This window comes from Eschrichtius robustus, chromosome 9, assembly GCF_028021215.1.
Source record: "Eschrichtius robustus isolate mEscRob2 chromosome 9, mEscRob2.pri, whole genome shotgun sequence".
NCBI lineage: Eukaryota > Metazoa > Chordata > Mammalia > Artiodactyla > Eschrichtiidae > Eschrichtius > Eschrichtius robustus.
The window spans coordinates 95417122-95434139 of record NC_090832.1 but is presented as its reverse complement, the minus strand read 5'-3'; positions in this window follow the sequence as shown (position 1 = coordinate 95434139).

Genomic DNA, 17018 nt, shown 5'->3' with positions numbered 1-17018 from the left:
ATATTCAGGAAAAAACGCATACAACCTTTTTGGCCAAGGGCATCATTGTCGAGGTTTTGCCACTTTTCCTGTGCTTTAACGGCGATTCGAATCTCCCTCCTGAAATCTGTTTCCTGCAATTCTGCCTTGCTTTCAAATCCTCTTCGTTGCCTTCCCTCAATATATTTGTGGACGAGAGTTATCATTTATAACTCTGCAGGTTTGTGAATTGCAGTGCCCCTGAGCTCCATTTCTCAACTCGCTTTCTTGGGAGCTGGCCGCAAAAGCGCAGGATTGCTTCAGGCCCTATTCTGTTTCCGGGCGGTAGGCTGAGCCTTTGGTTAATTCTTCTTTCTGATGGGAAAATAGCGTGACCTGTTCTTGTCCCAACACCTAGAGCTAGTCTCTCATTGGTTCCCCGTCTTCCCGTTCATCCTCAGGACCAATTGCAACCTGTACGGAACAGGAGGTTAAAGGTGCTGATTCTCCAAGGAGGGAGATTGCTAGGAAAGCGGCTGGAATGGCGAACCCAAGCAGAAGGAGATGAGAAATGAGGTGCGTTTTAGAAACCTTTCCCGATCACATGGTGTACCATCTTCTGGGTTTCTCATGCATGTTTTCGATGTAGGAAGATGCCCTTGAACCTGGAGATTTGGGACCCATGGGATGGGTACCACGCAGTATTACTTTAAAGGGTCTGCATTTGCTCACCCAACCTCACCAAACCTCTCAGCCCCAAGAGTGTCCACCCCTATGTCTCAATCAGCTGTGGGTCTAGATATGGTCAATCCTGGTGGCATCACAGCCTCTGAACGAATTTTGTAAGAATTTCTCTCTCTTTCACTGTCTTTGTTTCACGGGTTTTTAAAAGTAATTGATTTTTATAATGGGGTTTAGCTGCTTTTCAATGCTGTGTTTATGCCGCTTTACACCCACTTGACTCACTTACAGAGAGATTTCAATACATAGGTTTTAAGATTCTTACTGGTCAGATATATTCTTGGGCGGTGAATAGGGGGTGTTGAGTCCCGTTCACTGAGCAAGAAGTAGGTCTTGTCTATTACATGTTGGGTTTATGGAACGGTATCTGAGCTAATTTGAAACCCTGGTTTTATGCATCACCCCACCTCACCTTTCCCGTTAAGCAGCCATAGTGTGTTTTCTAAACGTGTGACTCTCTTCTGTTTTGTAATTCAGTTCAAGTGTAGCGGTTTTTACATTCCCTCTATAAGTGATATCTTATGATAAGTTTTTTTTTTTCTGTGTGACTTATTTCACGTAGAATCGTCGTATCTAAATCCACTCATCATGCTGCTACGAGCCTTATGACGTAGATTTCGTGGCTGAGTGATATTCCATTGTACATAAGGACCACAACTTCTGTATACATTTTTCTCTTTCCTGGGATATTTAAGGTGTAACGAAGTGGAGATTCTTGCCAACAGAGCGGCCCTAAACTTTGGGGTGCCTGTGTCTTGCTGATTTTTAGTTTTCCCAATTTATACGCCCATGAGTGGAAGTGCCCTATGCTCTCTAAGCTGAGTTTTTTAGATGTCTCAGGACACACCGTACACCTCTGCAGAGTGGCTGTTGGCAATTTACATCCCGCCCATCAGCGTAGCAAGGCTCCCGTTTCTCCATGGCCTGTCCTGCATTTCTGGTTTTGACACTTTATTCAGCATGGCCCTTTTGACCGATGGGAAGCGAGACTTCTTTGTAGCGCTGATTTGCCTTTCCAGGTTGCTTGGTTGGCCAAAAAGGGCGTATGCGTTTTTTCCTGAATATATTCAGGAAAAAACGCATACAACCTTTTTGGCCAAGGGCATCATTGTCGAGGTTTTGCCGCTTTTCCTGTGCTTTAACGGCGATTCGAATCTCCCTCCTGAAATCTGTTTCCTGCAATTCTGCCTTGCTTTCAAATCCTCTTCGTTGCCTTCCCTCAATATATTTGTGGACGAGAGTTATCATTTATAACTCTGCAGGTTTGTGAATTGCAGTGCCCCTGAGCTCCATTTCTCAACTCGCTTTCTTGGGAGCTGGCCGCAAAAGCGCAGGATTGCTTCAGGCCCTATTCTGTTTCCGGGCGGTAGGCTGAGCCTTTGGTTAATTCTTCTTTCTGATGGGAAAATAGCGTGACCTGTTCTTGTCCCAACACCTAGAGCTAGTCTCTCATTGGTTCCCCGTCTTCCCGTTCATCCTCAGGACCAATTGCAACCTGTACGGAACAGGAGGTTAAAGGTGCTGATTCTCCAAGGAGGGAGATTGCTAGGAAAGCGGCTGGAATGGCGAACCCAAGCAGAAGGAGATGAGAAATGAGGTGCGTTTTAGAAACCTTTCCCGATCACATGGTGTACCATCTTCTGGGTTTCTCATGCATGTTTTCGATGTAGGAAGATGCCCTTGAACCTGGAGATTTGGGACCCATGGGATGGGTACCACGCAGTATTACTTTAAAGGGTCTGCATTTGCTCACCCAACCTCACCAAACCTCTCAGCCCCAAGAGTGTCCACCCCTATGTCTCAATCAGCTGTGGGTCTAGATATGGTCAATCCTGGTGGCATCACAGCCTCTGAACGAATTTTGTAAGAATTTCTCTCTCTTTCACTGTCTTTGTTTCACGGGTTTTTAAAAGTAATTGATTTTTATAATGGGGTTTAGCTGCTTTTCAATGCTGTGTTTATGCCGCTTTACACCCACTTGACTCACTTACAGAGAGATTTCAATACATAGGTTTTAAGATTCTTACTGGTCAGATATATTCTTGGGCGGTGAATAGGGGGTGTTGAGTCCCGTTCACTGAGCAAGAAGTAGGTCTTGTCTATTACATGTTGGGTTTATGGAACGGTATCTGAGCTAATTTGAAACCCTGGTTTTATGCATCACCCCACCTCACCTTTCCCGTTAAGCAGCCATAGTGTGTTTTCTAAACGTGTGACTCTCTTCTGTTTTGTAATTCAGTTCAAGTGTAGCGGTTTTTACATTCCCTCTATAAGTGATATCTTATGATAAGTTTTTTTTTTTTTTCTGTGTGACTTATTTCACGTAGAATCGTCGTATCTAAATCCACTCATCATGCTGCTACGAGCCTTATGACGTAGATTTCGTGGCTGAGTGATATTCCATTGTACATAAGGACCACAACTTCTGTATCCATTTTTCTCTTTCCTGGGATATTTAAGGTGTAACGAAGTGGAGATTCTTGCCAACAGAGCGGCCCTAAACTTTGGGGTGCCTGTGTCTTGCTGATTTTTAGTTTTCCCAATTTATACGCCCATGAGTGGAAGTGCCCTATGCTCTCTAAGCTGAGTTTTTTAGATGTCTCAGGACACACCGTACACCTCTCCAGAGTGGCTGTTGGCAATTTACATCCCGCCCATCAGCGTAGCAAGGCTCCCGTTTCTCCATGGCCTGTCCTGCATTTCTGGTTTTGACACTTTATTCAGCATGGCCCTTTTGACCGATGGGAAGCGTGACTTCTTTGTAGCGCTGATTTGCCTTTCCAGGTTGCTTGGTTGGCCAAAAAGGGCATATGCGTTTTTTCCTGAATATATTCAGGAAAAAACGCATACAACCTTTTTGGCCAAGGGCATCATTGTCGAGGTTTTGCCGCTTTTCCTGTGCTTTAACGGCGATTCGAATCTCCCTCCTGAAATCTGTTTCCTGCAATTCTGCCTTGCTTTCAAATCCTCTTTGTTGCCTTCCCTCAATATATTTGTGGACGAGAGTTATCATTTATAACTCTGCAGGTTTGTGAATCGCAGTGCCCCTGAGCTCCATTTTTCAACTCGCTTTCTTGGGAGCTGGCCGCAAAAGCGCAGGATTGCTTCAGGCCCTATTCTCCTTCCGAGCGGCAGGCTGAGCCTGTGGTTAATTCTTCTTCCTGATGGGAAAATAGAGTGACCTGTGCCTGTCCCAAGACCTAGAGCTAGTCTCTCATTGGTTCCCCCTCTTCCCTTTCATCCTCAGGACAAATTGCAACCTGTACGGAACAGGAGGTTAAAGGTGCTGATTCTCCAAGGAGGGAGATTGCTAGGAAAGCGGCTGGAATGGCGAACCCGAGCACAATTAGATGAGAAATGAGGTGCGTTTTAGTAACCTTTCCCGATCACACGGTGTACCATCTTCTGGGTTTCTCATGCATGTTTTCGATGTAGGAAGGTGCCCTTGAACCTGGAGATTTGGGACCCATGGGATGGGTACCACGCAGTATTACTTTAAAGGGTCTGCGTTTGCTCACCCAACCTCACCAAAACTCTCAGCCCCAAGAGTGTCCACCCTTATGTCTCAATCAGCTGTGGGTCTAGATATGGTCAATCCTGGTGGCATCACAGCCTCTGAACGAATTTGGTAAGAATTTCTCTCTCTTTCACTGTCTTTGTTTCACGGGTTTTTAAAAGTAATTGATTTTTATAATGGGGTGTAGCTGCTTTTCACTGCTGTGTTTATGCTGCTTTACACCCACTTGACTCACTTACAGAGAGATTTCAATTCATAGGTTTTAAGATTCTTACTAGTCAGATATATTCTTGGGCGGTGAATAGGGGGTGTTGAGTCCCGTTCACTGAGCAAGGAGTAGGTCTTGTCTATTACATATTGGGTTTATGGAACGGTATCTGAGCTAATTTGAAACCCTGGTTTTATGCATCACCCCACCGCACCTTTCCCGTTAAGCAGCCATAGTGTGTTTTCTAAACGTGTGACTCTCTTCTGTTTTGTAATTCAATTCAAGTGTACCGGTTTTTACATTCCCTCTATAAGTGATATCTTATGATAAGTGTCTTTTTCTGTGTGACTTATTTCACGTAGAATCGTCGTACCTAAATCCACTCATCATGCTGCTAGGAGCCTTATGACGTAGATTTCATGGCTGAGTGATATTCCATTGTACATAAGGGCCACGACTTCTTTATCCATTTTTCTCTTTCCTGGGATATTTAAGGTGTAACGAAGTGGAGGTTCTTGTCAACAGAGCAGCCCTAATCTTTGGGGTGCCTGTGTCTTGCTGATTTTTAGTTTTCCCAATTTATACGCCCACGAGTGGAAGTGCCCTATGCTCTCTAAGCTGAGTTTTTTAGATGTTTCAAGACACACCGTACACCTCTCCAGAGTGGCTGTTGGCAATTTACATCCCGCCCAACAGCGTAGCAAGGCTCCCGTTTCTCCATGGCCTGTCCTGCATTTCTGGTTTTGACACTTTATTCAGCATGGCCCTTTTGACCGATGGGAAGCGAGACTTCTTTGTAGCGCTGATTTGCCTTTGCAGGTTGCTTGGTTGGCCAAAAAGGGCGTATGCGTTTTTTCCTGAATATATTCAGGAAAAAACGCATACGCCCTTTTTGGCCAAGGGCATCATTGTCGAGGTTTTGCCGCTTTTCCTGTGCTTTAAAGGCGATCCGAATCTCCCTCCTGAAACATGTTTCCTGCAATTCTGCCTTGCTTTCAAATCCTCTTCGTTGCCTTTCCTCAGTATATTTGTGGACGAGAGTTATCATTTATAACTCTGCAGGTTTGTGAATTGCAGTGCCCCTGAGCTCCATTTTTCAACTCGCTTTCTTGGGAGCTGGCCGCAAAAGCGCAGGATTGCTTCATGCCCTATTCTCCTTCCGGGCGGCAGGCTGAGCCTGTGGTTAATTCTTCTTCCTGATGGGAAAATAGAGTGACCTGTGCCTGTCCCAAGACCTAGAGCTAGTCTCTCATTGGTTCCCCCTCTTCCCTTTCATCCTCAGGACAAATTGCAACCTGTACGGAACAGGAGGTTAAAGGTGCTGATTCTCCAAGGAGGGAGATTGCTAGGAAAGCGGCTGGAATGGCGAATCCAAGCACAATTCGATGAGAAATGAGGTGCGTTTTAGAAACCTTTCCCGATCACACGGTGTACCATCTTCTGGGTTTCTCATGCATGTTTTCGATGTAGGAAGATGCCCTTGAACCTGGAGATTTGGGACCCATGGGATGGGTACCACGCAGTATTACTTTAAAGGGTCTGCGTTTGCTCACCCAACCTCACCAAACCTCTCAGCCTCAAAAGTGTCCACCCTTATGTCTCAATCAGCTGTGGGTCTAGATATGGTCAATCCAGGTGGCATCACAGCCCCTGAACGAATTTTGTAACAATTTCTCTCTCTTTCACTGTGTTTACTTCATGGGTTTTTAAAAGTAATTGATTTTTATAATGGGGTTTAGCTGCTTTTCAGTGCTGTGTTTATGATGCTTTACACGCACTTGACTCACTTACAGAGAGATTTCAATACATAGGTTTTAAGATTCTTACTGGTCAGATATATTCTTGGTCGGTGAATAGGGGGTGTTGGGTCCCGTTCACTGAGTAAGGAGTAGGTCTTGTCTATTACATATTGGGTTTATGGAACGCTATCTGAGCTAATTTGTAACCCTGGTTTTATGCATCACCCCACCTCACCTTTCCCGTTAAGCAGCCATAGTGTGTTTTCTAAACGTGTGACTCTCTTCTGTTTTGTAATTCAGTTCAAGTGTAGTGGTTTTTACTTTCCCTCTATAAGTGATATCTTATGATAAGTTTTTTTTTTTTCTGTGTGACTTATTTCACCTAGAATCGTCATACCTAAATCCACTCATCATGCTGCTTCGAGCCTTATGACGTAGATTTCATGGCTGAGTGATATTCCATTGTACATAAGGACCACAACTTCTGTATCCATTTTTCTCTTTCCTGCGATATTTAAGGTGTAACGAAGTGGAGATTCTTGCCAACAGAGCAGCCCTAAACTTTGGGGTGCCTGTGTCTTGCTGATTTTTAGTTTTCCCAATTTATACGCCCATGAGTGGAAGTGCCCTATGCTCTCTAAGCTGAGTTTTTTAGATGTCTCAGGACACACCGTACACCTCTGCAGAGTGGCTGTTGGCAATTTACATCCCGCCCATCAGCGTAGCAAGGCTCCCGTTTCTCCATGGCCTGTCCTGCATTTCTGGTTTTGACACTTTATTCAGCATGGCCCTTTTGACCGATGGGAAGCGAGACTTCTTTGTAGCGCTGATTTGCCTTTCCAGGTTGCTTGGTTGGCCAAAAAGGGCGTATGCGTTTTTTCCTGAATATATTCAGGAAAAAACGCATACAACCTTTTTGGCCAAGGGCATCATTGTCGAGGTTTTGCCGCTTTTCCTGTGCTTTAACGGCGATTCGAATCTCCCTCCTGAAATCTGTTTCCTGCAATTCTGCCTTGCTTTCAAATCCTCTTCGTTGCCTTCCCTCAATATATTTGTGGACGAGAGTTATCATTTATAACTCTGCAGGTTTGTGAATTGCAGTGCCCCTGAGCTCCATTTCTCAACTCGCTTTCTTGGGAGCTGGCCGCAAAAGCGCAGGATTGCTTCAGGCCCTATTCTGTTTCCGGGCGGTAGGCTGAGCCTTTGGTTAATTCTTCTTTCTGATGGGAAAATAGCGTGACCTGTTCTTGTCCCAACACCTAGAGCTAGTCTCTCATTGGTTCCCCGTCTTCCCGTTCATCCTCAGGACCAATTGCAACCTGTACGGAACAGGAGGTTAAAGGTGCTGATTCTCCAAGGAGGGAGATTGCTAGGAAAGCGGCTGGAATGGCGAACCCAAGCAGAAGGAGATGAGAAATGAGGTGCGTTTTAGAAACCTTTCCCGATCACATGGTGTACCATCTTCTGGGTTTCTCATGCATGTTTTCGATGTAGGAAGATGCCCTTGAACCTGGAGATTTGGGACCCATGGGATGGGTACCACGCAGTATTACTTTAAAGGGTCTGCATTTGCTCACCCAACCTCACCAAACCTCTCAGCCCCAAGAGTGTCCACCCCTATGTCTCAATCAGCTGTGGGTCTAGATATGGTCAATCCTGGTGGCATCACAGCCTCTGAACGAATTTTGTAAGAATTTCTCTCTCTTTCACTGTCTTTGTTTCACGGGTTTTTAAAAGTAATTGATTTTTATAATGGGGTTTAGCTGCTTTTCAATGCTGTGTTTATGACGCTTTACACCCACTTGACTCACTTACAGAGAGATTTCAATACATAGGTTTTAAGATTCTTACTGGTCAGATATATTCTTGGGCGGTGAATAGGGGGTGTTGAGTCCCGTTCACTGAGCAAGGAGTAGGTCTTGTCTATTACATGTTGGGTTTATGGAACGGTATCTGAGCTAATTTGAAACCCTGGTTTTATGCATCACCCCACCTCACCTTTCCCGTTAAGCAGCCATAGTGTGTTTTCTAAACGTGTGACTCTCTTCTGTTTTGTAATTCAGTTCAAGTGTAGCGGTTTTTACATTCCCTCTATAAGTGATATCTTATGATAAGTTTTTTTTTTTTTTCCTGTGTGACTTATTTCACGTAGAATCGTCGTATCTAAATCCACTCATCATGCTGCTACGAGCCTTATGACGTAGATTTCATGGCTGAGTGATATTCCATTGTACATAAGGACCACAACTTCTTTATCCATTTTTCTCTTTCCTGGGATATTTAAGGTATAACGAAGTGGAGGTTGTTGTCAACAGAGCAGCCCTAAAGTTTGGGGTGCCTGTGTCTTGCTGATTTTTAGTTTTCCCAATTTATAGGCCCATGAGTGGAAGTGCCCTATGCTCTCTAAGCTGAGTTTTTTAGATGTCTCAGGACACACCGTACACCTCTCCAGAGTGGCTGTTGGCAATTTACATCCCACCCATCAGCGTAGCAAGGCTCCCGTTTCTCCATGGCCTGTCCTGCATTTCTGGTTTTGACACTTTTTTCAGCATGGCCCTTTTGACCGATGGGAAGCGAGACTTCTTTGTAGCGCTGATTTGCCTTTCCAGGTTGCTTGGTTGGCCAAAAAGGGCGTATGCGTTTTTTCCTGAATATATTCAGGAAAAAACGCATACAACCTTTTTGGCCAAGGGCATCATTGTCGAGGTTTTGCCGCTTTTCCTGTGCTTTAACGGCGATTCGAATCTCCCTCCTGAAATCTGTTTCCTGCAATTCTGCCTTGCTTTCAAATCCTCTTTGTTGCCTTCCCTCAATATATTTGTGGACGAGAGTTATCATTTATAACTCTGCAGGTTTGTGAATCGCAGTGCCCCTGAGCTCCATTTTTCAACTCGCTTTCTTGGGAGCTGGCCGCAAAAGCGCAGGATTGCTTCAGGCCCTATTCTCCTTCCAAGCGGCAGGCTGAGCCTGTGGTTAATTCTTCTTCCTGATGGGAAAATAGAGTGACCTGTGCCTGTCCCAAGACCTAGAGCTAGTCTCTCATTGCCTCCCCCTCTTCCCTTTCATCCTCAGGACAAATTGCAACCTGTACGGAACAGGAGGTTAAAGGTGCTGATTCTCCAAGGAGGGAGATTGCTAGGAAAGCGGCTGGAATGGCGAACCCGAGCACAATTAGATGAGAAATGAGGTGCGTTTTAGAAACCTTTCCCGATCACACGGTGTACCATCTTCTGGGTTTCTCATGCATGTTTTCGATGTAGGAAGGTGCCCTTGAACCTGGAGATTTGGGACCCATGGGATGGGTACCACGCAGTATTACTTTAAAGGGTCTGCGTTTGCTCACCCAACCTCACCAAAACTCTCAGCCCCAAGAGTGTCCACCCTTATGTCTCAATCAGCTGTGGGTCTAGATATGGTCAATCCTGGTGGCATCACAGCCTCTGAACGAATTTAGTAAGAATTTCTCTCTCTTTCACTGTCTTTGTTTCACGGGTTTTTAAAAGTAATTGATTTTTATAATGGGGTGTAGCTGCTTTTCACTGCTGTGTTTATGCTGCTTTACACCCACTTGACTCACTTACAGAGAGATTTCAATTCATAGGTTTTAAGATTCTTACTAGTCAGATATATTCTTGGGCGGTGAATAGGGGGTGTTGAGTCCCGTTCACTGAGCAAGGAGTAGGTCTTGTCTATTACATATTGGGTTTATGGAACGGTATCTGAGCTAATTTGAAACCCTGGTTTTATGCATCACCCCACCTCACCTTTCCCGTTAAGCAGCCATAGTGTGTTTTCTAAACGTGTGACTCTCTTCTGTTTTGTAATTCAGTTCAAGTGTACCGGTTTTTACATTCCCTCTATAAGTGATACCTTATGATAAGTGTCTTTTTCTGTGTGACTTATTTCACGTAGAATCGTCGTACCTAAATCCACTCATCATGCTGCTAGGAGCCTTATGACGTAGATTTCATGGCTGAGTGATATTCCATTGTACATAAGGGCCACGACTTCTTTATCCATTTTTCTCTTTCCTGGGATATTTAAGGTGTAACAAAGTGGAGGTTCTTGTCAACAGAGCAGCCCTAATCTTTGGGGTGCCTGTGTCTTGCTGATATTTAGTTTTCCCAATTTATACTCCCATGAGTGGAAGTGCCCTATGCTCTCTAAGCTGAGTTTTTTAGATGTTTCAAGACACACCGTACACTTCTCCAGAGTGGCTGTGGGCAATTTACATCCCGCCCATCAGCGTAGCAAGGCTCCCGTTTCTCCATGGCCTGTCCTGCATTTCTGGTTTTGACACTTTATTCAGCATGGTCCTTTTGACCGATGGGAAGCGAGACTTCTTTGTAGCGCTGATTTGCCTTTGCAGGTTGCTTGGTTGGCCAAAAAGGGCGTATGCGTTTTTTCCTGAATATATTCAGGAAAAAACGCATACGCCCTTTTTGGCCAAGGGCATCATTTTCGAAGTTTTGCCGCTTTTCCTGTGCTTTAAAGGCGATTCGAATCTGCCTCCTGAAACCTGTTTCCTGCAATTCTGCCTTGCTTTCAAATCCTCTTCGTTGCCTTCCCTCAGTATATTTGTGGACGAGAGTTATCATTTATAACTCTGCAGGTTTGTGAATTGCAGTGCCCCTGAGCTCCATTTTTCAACTCGCTTCCTTGGGAGCTGGCCGCAAAAGCGCAGGAATGCTTCAGGCCCTATTCGGCTTCCGGCTGGCAGGCTGAGCCTGTGGTTAATTCTTCTTCCTGACGGGAAAATAGAGTGAGCTGTGCCTGTCCCAAGACATAGAGCTAGTCTCCCATTGGTTCCCCCTCTTCCCGTTCCTCCTCAGGACAAATTGCAACCTGTACGGAACAGGAGGTTAAAGGTGCTGATTCTCCAAGGAGGGAGATTGCTAGGAAAGCGGCTGGAATGGCGAACCCGAGCACAAGGAGATGAGAAATGAGGTGCGTTTTAGAAACCTTTCCCGATCACACGGTGTACCATCTTCTGGGTTTCTCATGCATGTTTTTGATGTAGGAAGGTGCCCTTGAACCTGGAGATTTGGGACCCATGGGATGGGTACCACGCAGTATTACTTTAAAGGGTCTGCGTTTGCTCACCCAACCTCACCAAACCTCTCAGCCCCAGGAGTGTCCACCCTTATGTCTCAATCAGCTGTGGGTCTAGATATGGTCAATCCAGGTGGCATCACAGCCCCTGAACGAATTTTGTAAGAATTTCTCTCTCTTTCACTGTCTTTGCTTCACGGGTTTTTAAAAGTAATTGATTTTTATAATGGGGTTTAGCTGCTTTTCAGAGCTGTGTGTGTGCCGCTTTACACCCACTTGAGTCACTTACAGAGAGATATCAACACATAGGTTTTAAGATTCTTACTAGTCAGATATATTCTTGGGCGGTGAATAGGGGGTGCTGAGTCCCGTTCACTGAGCAAGGAGTAGGTTTTGTCTATTATATATTGGGTTTATGGAACGGTATCTGAGCTAATTTGAAACCCTTGTTTTATGCATCACCCCACCTCACCTTTCCCGTTAAGCAGCCATAGTGTGTTTTCTAAACGTGTGACTCTCTTCTGTTTTGTAATTCATTCAAGTGTAGCGGTTTTTACATTCCCTCTATAAGTGATATCTTATGATAAGTGTCTTTTTCTGTGTGACTTATTTCATGTTGAATCGTCGTACCTAAATCCACTCATCATGCTGCTACGAGCCTTATGACGTATATTTCATGGCTGAGTGATATTCCATTGTACATAAGGACCACAACTTCTGTATCCATTTTTCTCTTTCCTGGGATATTTAAGGTGTAACGAAGTGGAGGTTCTTGTCAACAGAGCAGCCCTAAACTTTGGGGTGCCTGTGTCTTGCTGATTTTTAGTTTTCCCAATTTCTACGCCCACGAGTGGAAGTGCCCTATGCTCTCTAAGCTGAGTTTTTTAGATGTTTCAAGACACACCGTACACCTCTCCAGAGTGGCTGTTGGCAATTTACATCCCGCCCAACAGCGTAGCAAGGCTCCCGTTTCTCCATGGCCTGTCCTGCATTTCTGATTTTGACACTTTATTCAGCATGGCCCTTTTGACCGATGGGAAGCGAGACTTTTTGTAGCGCTGATTTGCCTTTGCAGGTTGCTTGGTTGGCCAAAAAGGGCGTATGCGTTTTTTCCTGAATATATTCAGGAAAAAACGCATACGCCCTTTTTGGCCAAGGGCATCATTGTCGAGGTTTTGCCGCTTTTCCTGTGCTTTAAAGGCGATTCGAATCTCCCTCCTGAAACCTGTTTCCTGCAATTCTGCCTTGCTTTCAAATCCTCTTCGTTGCCTTTCCTCAGTATATTTGTGGACGAGAGTTGTCATTTATAACTCTGCAGGTTTGTGAATTGCAGTGCCCCTGAGCTCCATTTTTCAACTCGCTTTCTTGGGAGCTGGCTGCAAAAGCGCAGGATTGCTTCAGGCCCTATTCTCCTTCCGGGCGACAGGCTGAGCCTGTGGTTAATTCTTCTTCCTGATGGGAAAATAGAGTGACCTGTGCCTGTCCCAAGACCTAGAGCTAGTCTCTCATTGGTTCCCCCTCTTCCCTTTCATCCTCAGGACAAATTGCAACCTGTACGGAACAGGAGGTTAAAGGTGCTGATTCTCCAAGGAGGGAGATTGCTAGGAAAGCGGCTGGAATGGCGAATCCAAGCACAATTAGATGAGAAATGAGGTGCGTTTTAGAAACCTTTCCCGATCACACGGTGTACCATCTTCTGGGTTTCTCATGCATGTTTTCGATGTAGGAAGATGCCCTTGAACCTGGAGATTTGGGACCCATGGGATGGGTACCACGCAGTATTACTTTAAAGGGTCTGCGTTTGCTCACCCAACCTCACCAAACCTCTCAGCCTCAAAAGTGTCCACCCTTATGTCTCAATCAGCTGTGGGTCTAGATATGGTCAATCCAGGTGGCATCACAGCCCCTGAACGAATTTTGTAACAATTTCTCTCTCTTTCACTGTCTTTACTTCACGGGTTTTTAAAAGTAATTGATTTTTATAATGGGGTTTAGCTGCTTTTCAGTGCTGTGTTTATGATGCTTTACACGCACTTGACTCACTTACAGAGAGATTTCAATACATAGGTTTTAAGATTGTTACTTGTCAGATATATTCTTGGTCGGTGAATAGGGGGTGTTGGGTCCCGTTCACTGAGTAAGGAGTAGGTCTTGTCTATTACATATTGGGTTTATGGAACGCTATCTGAGCTAATTTGTAACCCTGGTTTTATGCATCACCCCACCTCACCTTTCCCGTTAAGCAGCCATAGTGTGTTTTCTAAACGTGTGACTCTCTTCTGTTTTGTAATTCAGTTCAAGTGTAGTGGTTTTTACTTTCCCTCTATAAGTGATATCTTATGATAAGTTTTTTTTTTTTTTTCTGTGTGACTTATTTCACCTAGAATCGTCATACCTAAATCCACTCAACATGCTGCTTCGAGCCTTATGACGTAGATTTCATGGCTGAGTGATATTCCATTGTACATAAGGACCACAACTTCTGTATCCATTTTTCTCTTTCCTGGGATATTTAAGGTGTAACGAAGTGGAGATTCTTGCCAACAGAGCAGCCCTAAACTTTGGGGTGCCTGTGTCTTGCTGATTTTTAGTTTTCCCAATTTATACGCCCATGAGTGGAAGTGCCCTATGCTCTCTAAGCTGAGTTTTTTAGATGTCTCAGGACACACCGTACACCTCTGCAGAGTGGCTGTTGGCAATTTACATCCCGCCCATCAGCGTAGCAAGGCTCCCGTTTCTCCATGGCCTGTCCTGCATTTCTGGTTTTGACACTTTATTCAGCATGGCCCTTTTGACCGATGGGAAGCGAGACTTCTTTGTAGCGCTGATTTGCCTTTCCAGGTTGCTTGGTTGGCCAGAAAGGGCGTATGCGTTTTTTCCTGAATATATTCAGGAAAAAACGCATACAACCTTTTTGGCCAAGGGCATCATTGTCGAGGTTTTGCCACTTTTCCTGTGCTTTAACGGCGATTCGAATCTCCCTCCTGAAATCTGTTTCCTGCAATTCTGCCTTGCTTTCAAATCCTCTTCGTTGCCTTCCCTCAATATATTTGTGGACGAGAGTTATCATTTATAACTCTGCAGGTTTGTGAATTGCAGTGCCCCTGAGCTCCATTTCTCAACTCGCTTTCTTGGGAGCTGGCCGCAAAAGCGCAGGATTGCTTCAGGCCCTATTCTGTTTCCGGGCGGTAGGCTGAGCCTTTGGTTAATTCTTCTTTCTGATGGGAAAATAGCGTGACCTGTTCTTGTCCCAACACCTAGAGCTAGTCTCTCATTGGTTCCCCGTCTTCCCGTTCATCCTCAGGACCAATTGCAACCTGTACGGAACAGGAGGTTAAAGGTGCTGATTCTCCAAGGAGGGAGATTGCTAGGAAAGCGGCTGGAATGGCGAACCCAAGCAGAAGGAGATGAGAAATGAGGTGCGTTTTAGAAACCTTTCCCGATCACATGGTGTACCATCTTCTGGGTTTCTCATGCATGTTTTCGATGTAGGAAGATGCCCTTGAACCTGGAGATTTGGGACCCATGGGATGGGTACCACGCAGTATTACTTTAAAGGGTCTGCATTTGCTCACCCAACCTCACCAAACCTCTCAGCCCCAAGAGTGTCCACCCCTATGTCTCAATCAGCTGTGGGTCTAGATATGGTCAATCCTGGTGGCATCACAGCCTCTGAACGAATTTTGTAAGAATTTCTCTCTCTTTCACTGTCTTTGTTTCACGGGTTTTTAAAAGTAATTGATTTTTATAATGGGGTTTAGCTGCTTTTCAATGCTGTGTTTATGCCGCTTTACACCCACTTGACTCACTTACAGAGAGATTTCAATACATAGGTTTTAAGATTCTTACTGGTCAGATATATTCTTGGGCGGTGAATAGGGGGTGTTGAGTCCCGTTCACTGAGCAAGAAGTAGGTCTTGTCTATTACATGTTGGGTTTATGGAACGGTATCTGAGCTAATTTGAAACCCTGGTTTTATGCATCACCCCACCTCACCTTTCCCGTTAAGCAGCCATAGTGTGTTTTCTAAACGTGTGACTCTCTTCTGTTTTGTAATTCAGTTCAAGTGTAGCGGTTTTTACATTCCCTCTATAAGTGATATCTTATGATAAGTTTTTTTTTTTTCTGTGTGACTTATTTCACGTAGAATCGTCGTATCTAAATCCACTCATCATGCTGCTACGAGCCTTATGACGTAGATTTCGTGGCTGAGTGATATTCCAATGTACATAAGGACCACAACTTCTGTATCCATTTTTCTCTTTCCTGGGATATTTAAGGTGTAACGAAGTGGAGATTCTTGCCAACAGAGCAGCCCTAAACTTTGGGGTGCCTGTGTCTTGCTGATTTTTAGTTTTCCCAATTTATACGCCCATGAGTGGAAGTGCCCTATGCTCTCTAAGCTGAGTTTTTTAGATGTCTCAGGACACACCGTACACCTCTCCAGAGTGGCTGTTGGCAATTTACATCCCGCCCATCAGCGTAGCAAGGCTCCCGTTTCTCCATGGCCTGTCCTGCATTTCTGGTTTTGACACTTTATTCAGCATGGCCCTTTTGACCGATGGGAAGCGAGACTTCTTTGTAGCGCTGATTTGCCTTTCCAGGTTGCTTGGTTGGCCAAAAAGGGCGTATGCGTTTTTTCCTGAATATATTCAGGAAAAAACGCATACAACCTTTTTGGCCAAGGGCATCATTGTCGAGGTTTTGCCGCTTTTCCTGTGCTTTAACGGCGATTCGAATCTCCCTCCTGAAATCTGTTTCCTGCAATTCTGCCTTGCTTTCAAATCCTCTTTGTTGCCTTCCCTCAATATATTTGTGGACGAGAGTTATCATTTATAACTCTGCAGGTTTGTGAATCGCAGTGCCCCTGAGCTCCATTTTTCAACTCGCTTTCTTGGGAGCTGGCCGCAAAAGCGCAGGATTGCTTCAGGCCCTATTCTCCTTCCGAGCGGCAGGCTGAGCCTGTGGTTAATTCTTCTTCCTGATGGGAAAATAGAGTGACCTGTGCCTGTCCCAAGACCTAGAGCTAGTCTCTCATTGGTTCCCCCTCTTCCCTTTCATCCTCAGGACAAATTGCAACCTGTACGGAACAGGAGGTTAAAGGTGCTGATTGTCCAAGGAGGGAGATTGCTAGGAAAGCGGCTGGAATGGCGAACCCGAGCACAATTAGATGAGAAATGAGGTGCGTTTTAGAAACCTTTCCCGATCACACGGTGTACCATCTTCTGGGTTTCTCATGCATGTTTTCGATGTAGGAAGGTGCCCTTGAACCTGGAGATTTGGGACCCATGGGATGGGTACCACGCAGTATTACTTTAAAGGGTCTGCGTTTGCTCACCCAACCTCACCAAAACTCTCAGCCCCAAGAGTGTCCACCCTTATGTCTCAATCAGCTGTGGGTCTAGATATGGTCAATCCTGGTGGCATCACAGCCTCTGAACGAATTTTGTAAGAATTTCTCTCTCTTTCACTGTCTTTGTTTCACGGGTTTTTAAAAGTAATTTATTTTTATAATGGGGTGTAGCTGCTTTTCACTGCTGTGTTTATGCTGCTTTACACCCACTTGACTCACTTACAGAGAGATTTCAATTCATAGGTTTTAAGATTCTTACTAGTCAGATATATTCTTGGGCGGTGAATAGGGGGTGTTGAGTCCCGTTCACTGAGCAAGGAGTAGGTCTTGTCTATTACATATTGGGTTTATGGAACGGTATCTGAGCTAATTTGAAACCCTGGTTTTATGCATCACCCCACCTCACCTTTCCCGTTAAGCAGCCATAGTGTGTTTTCTAAACGTGTGACT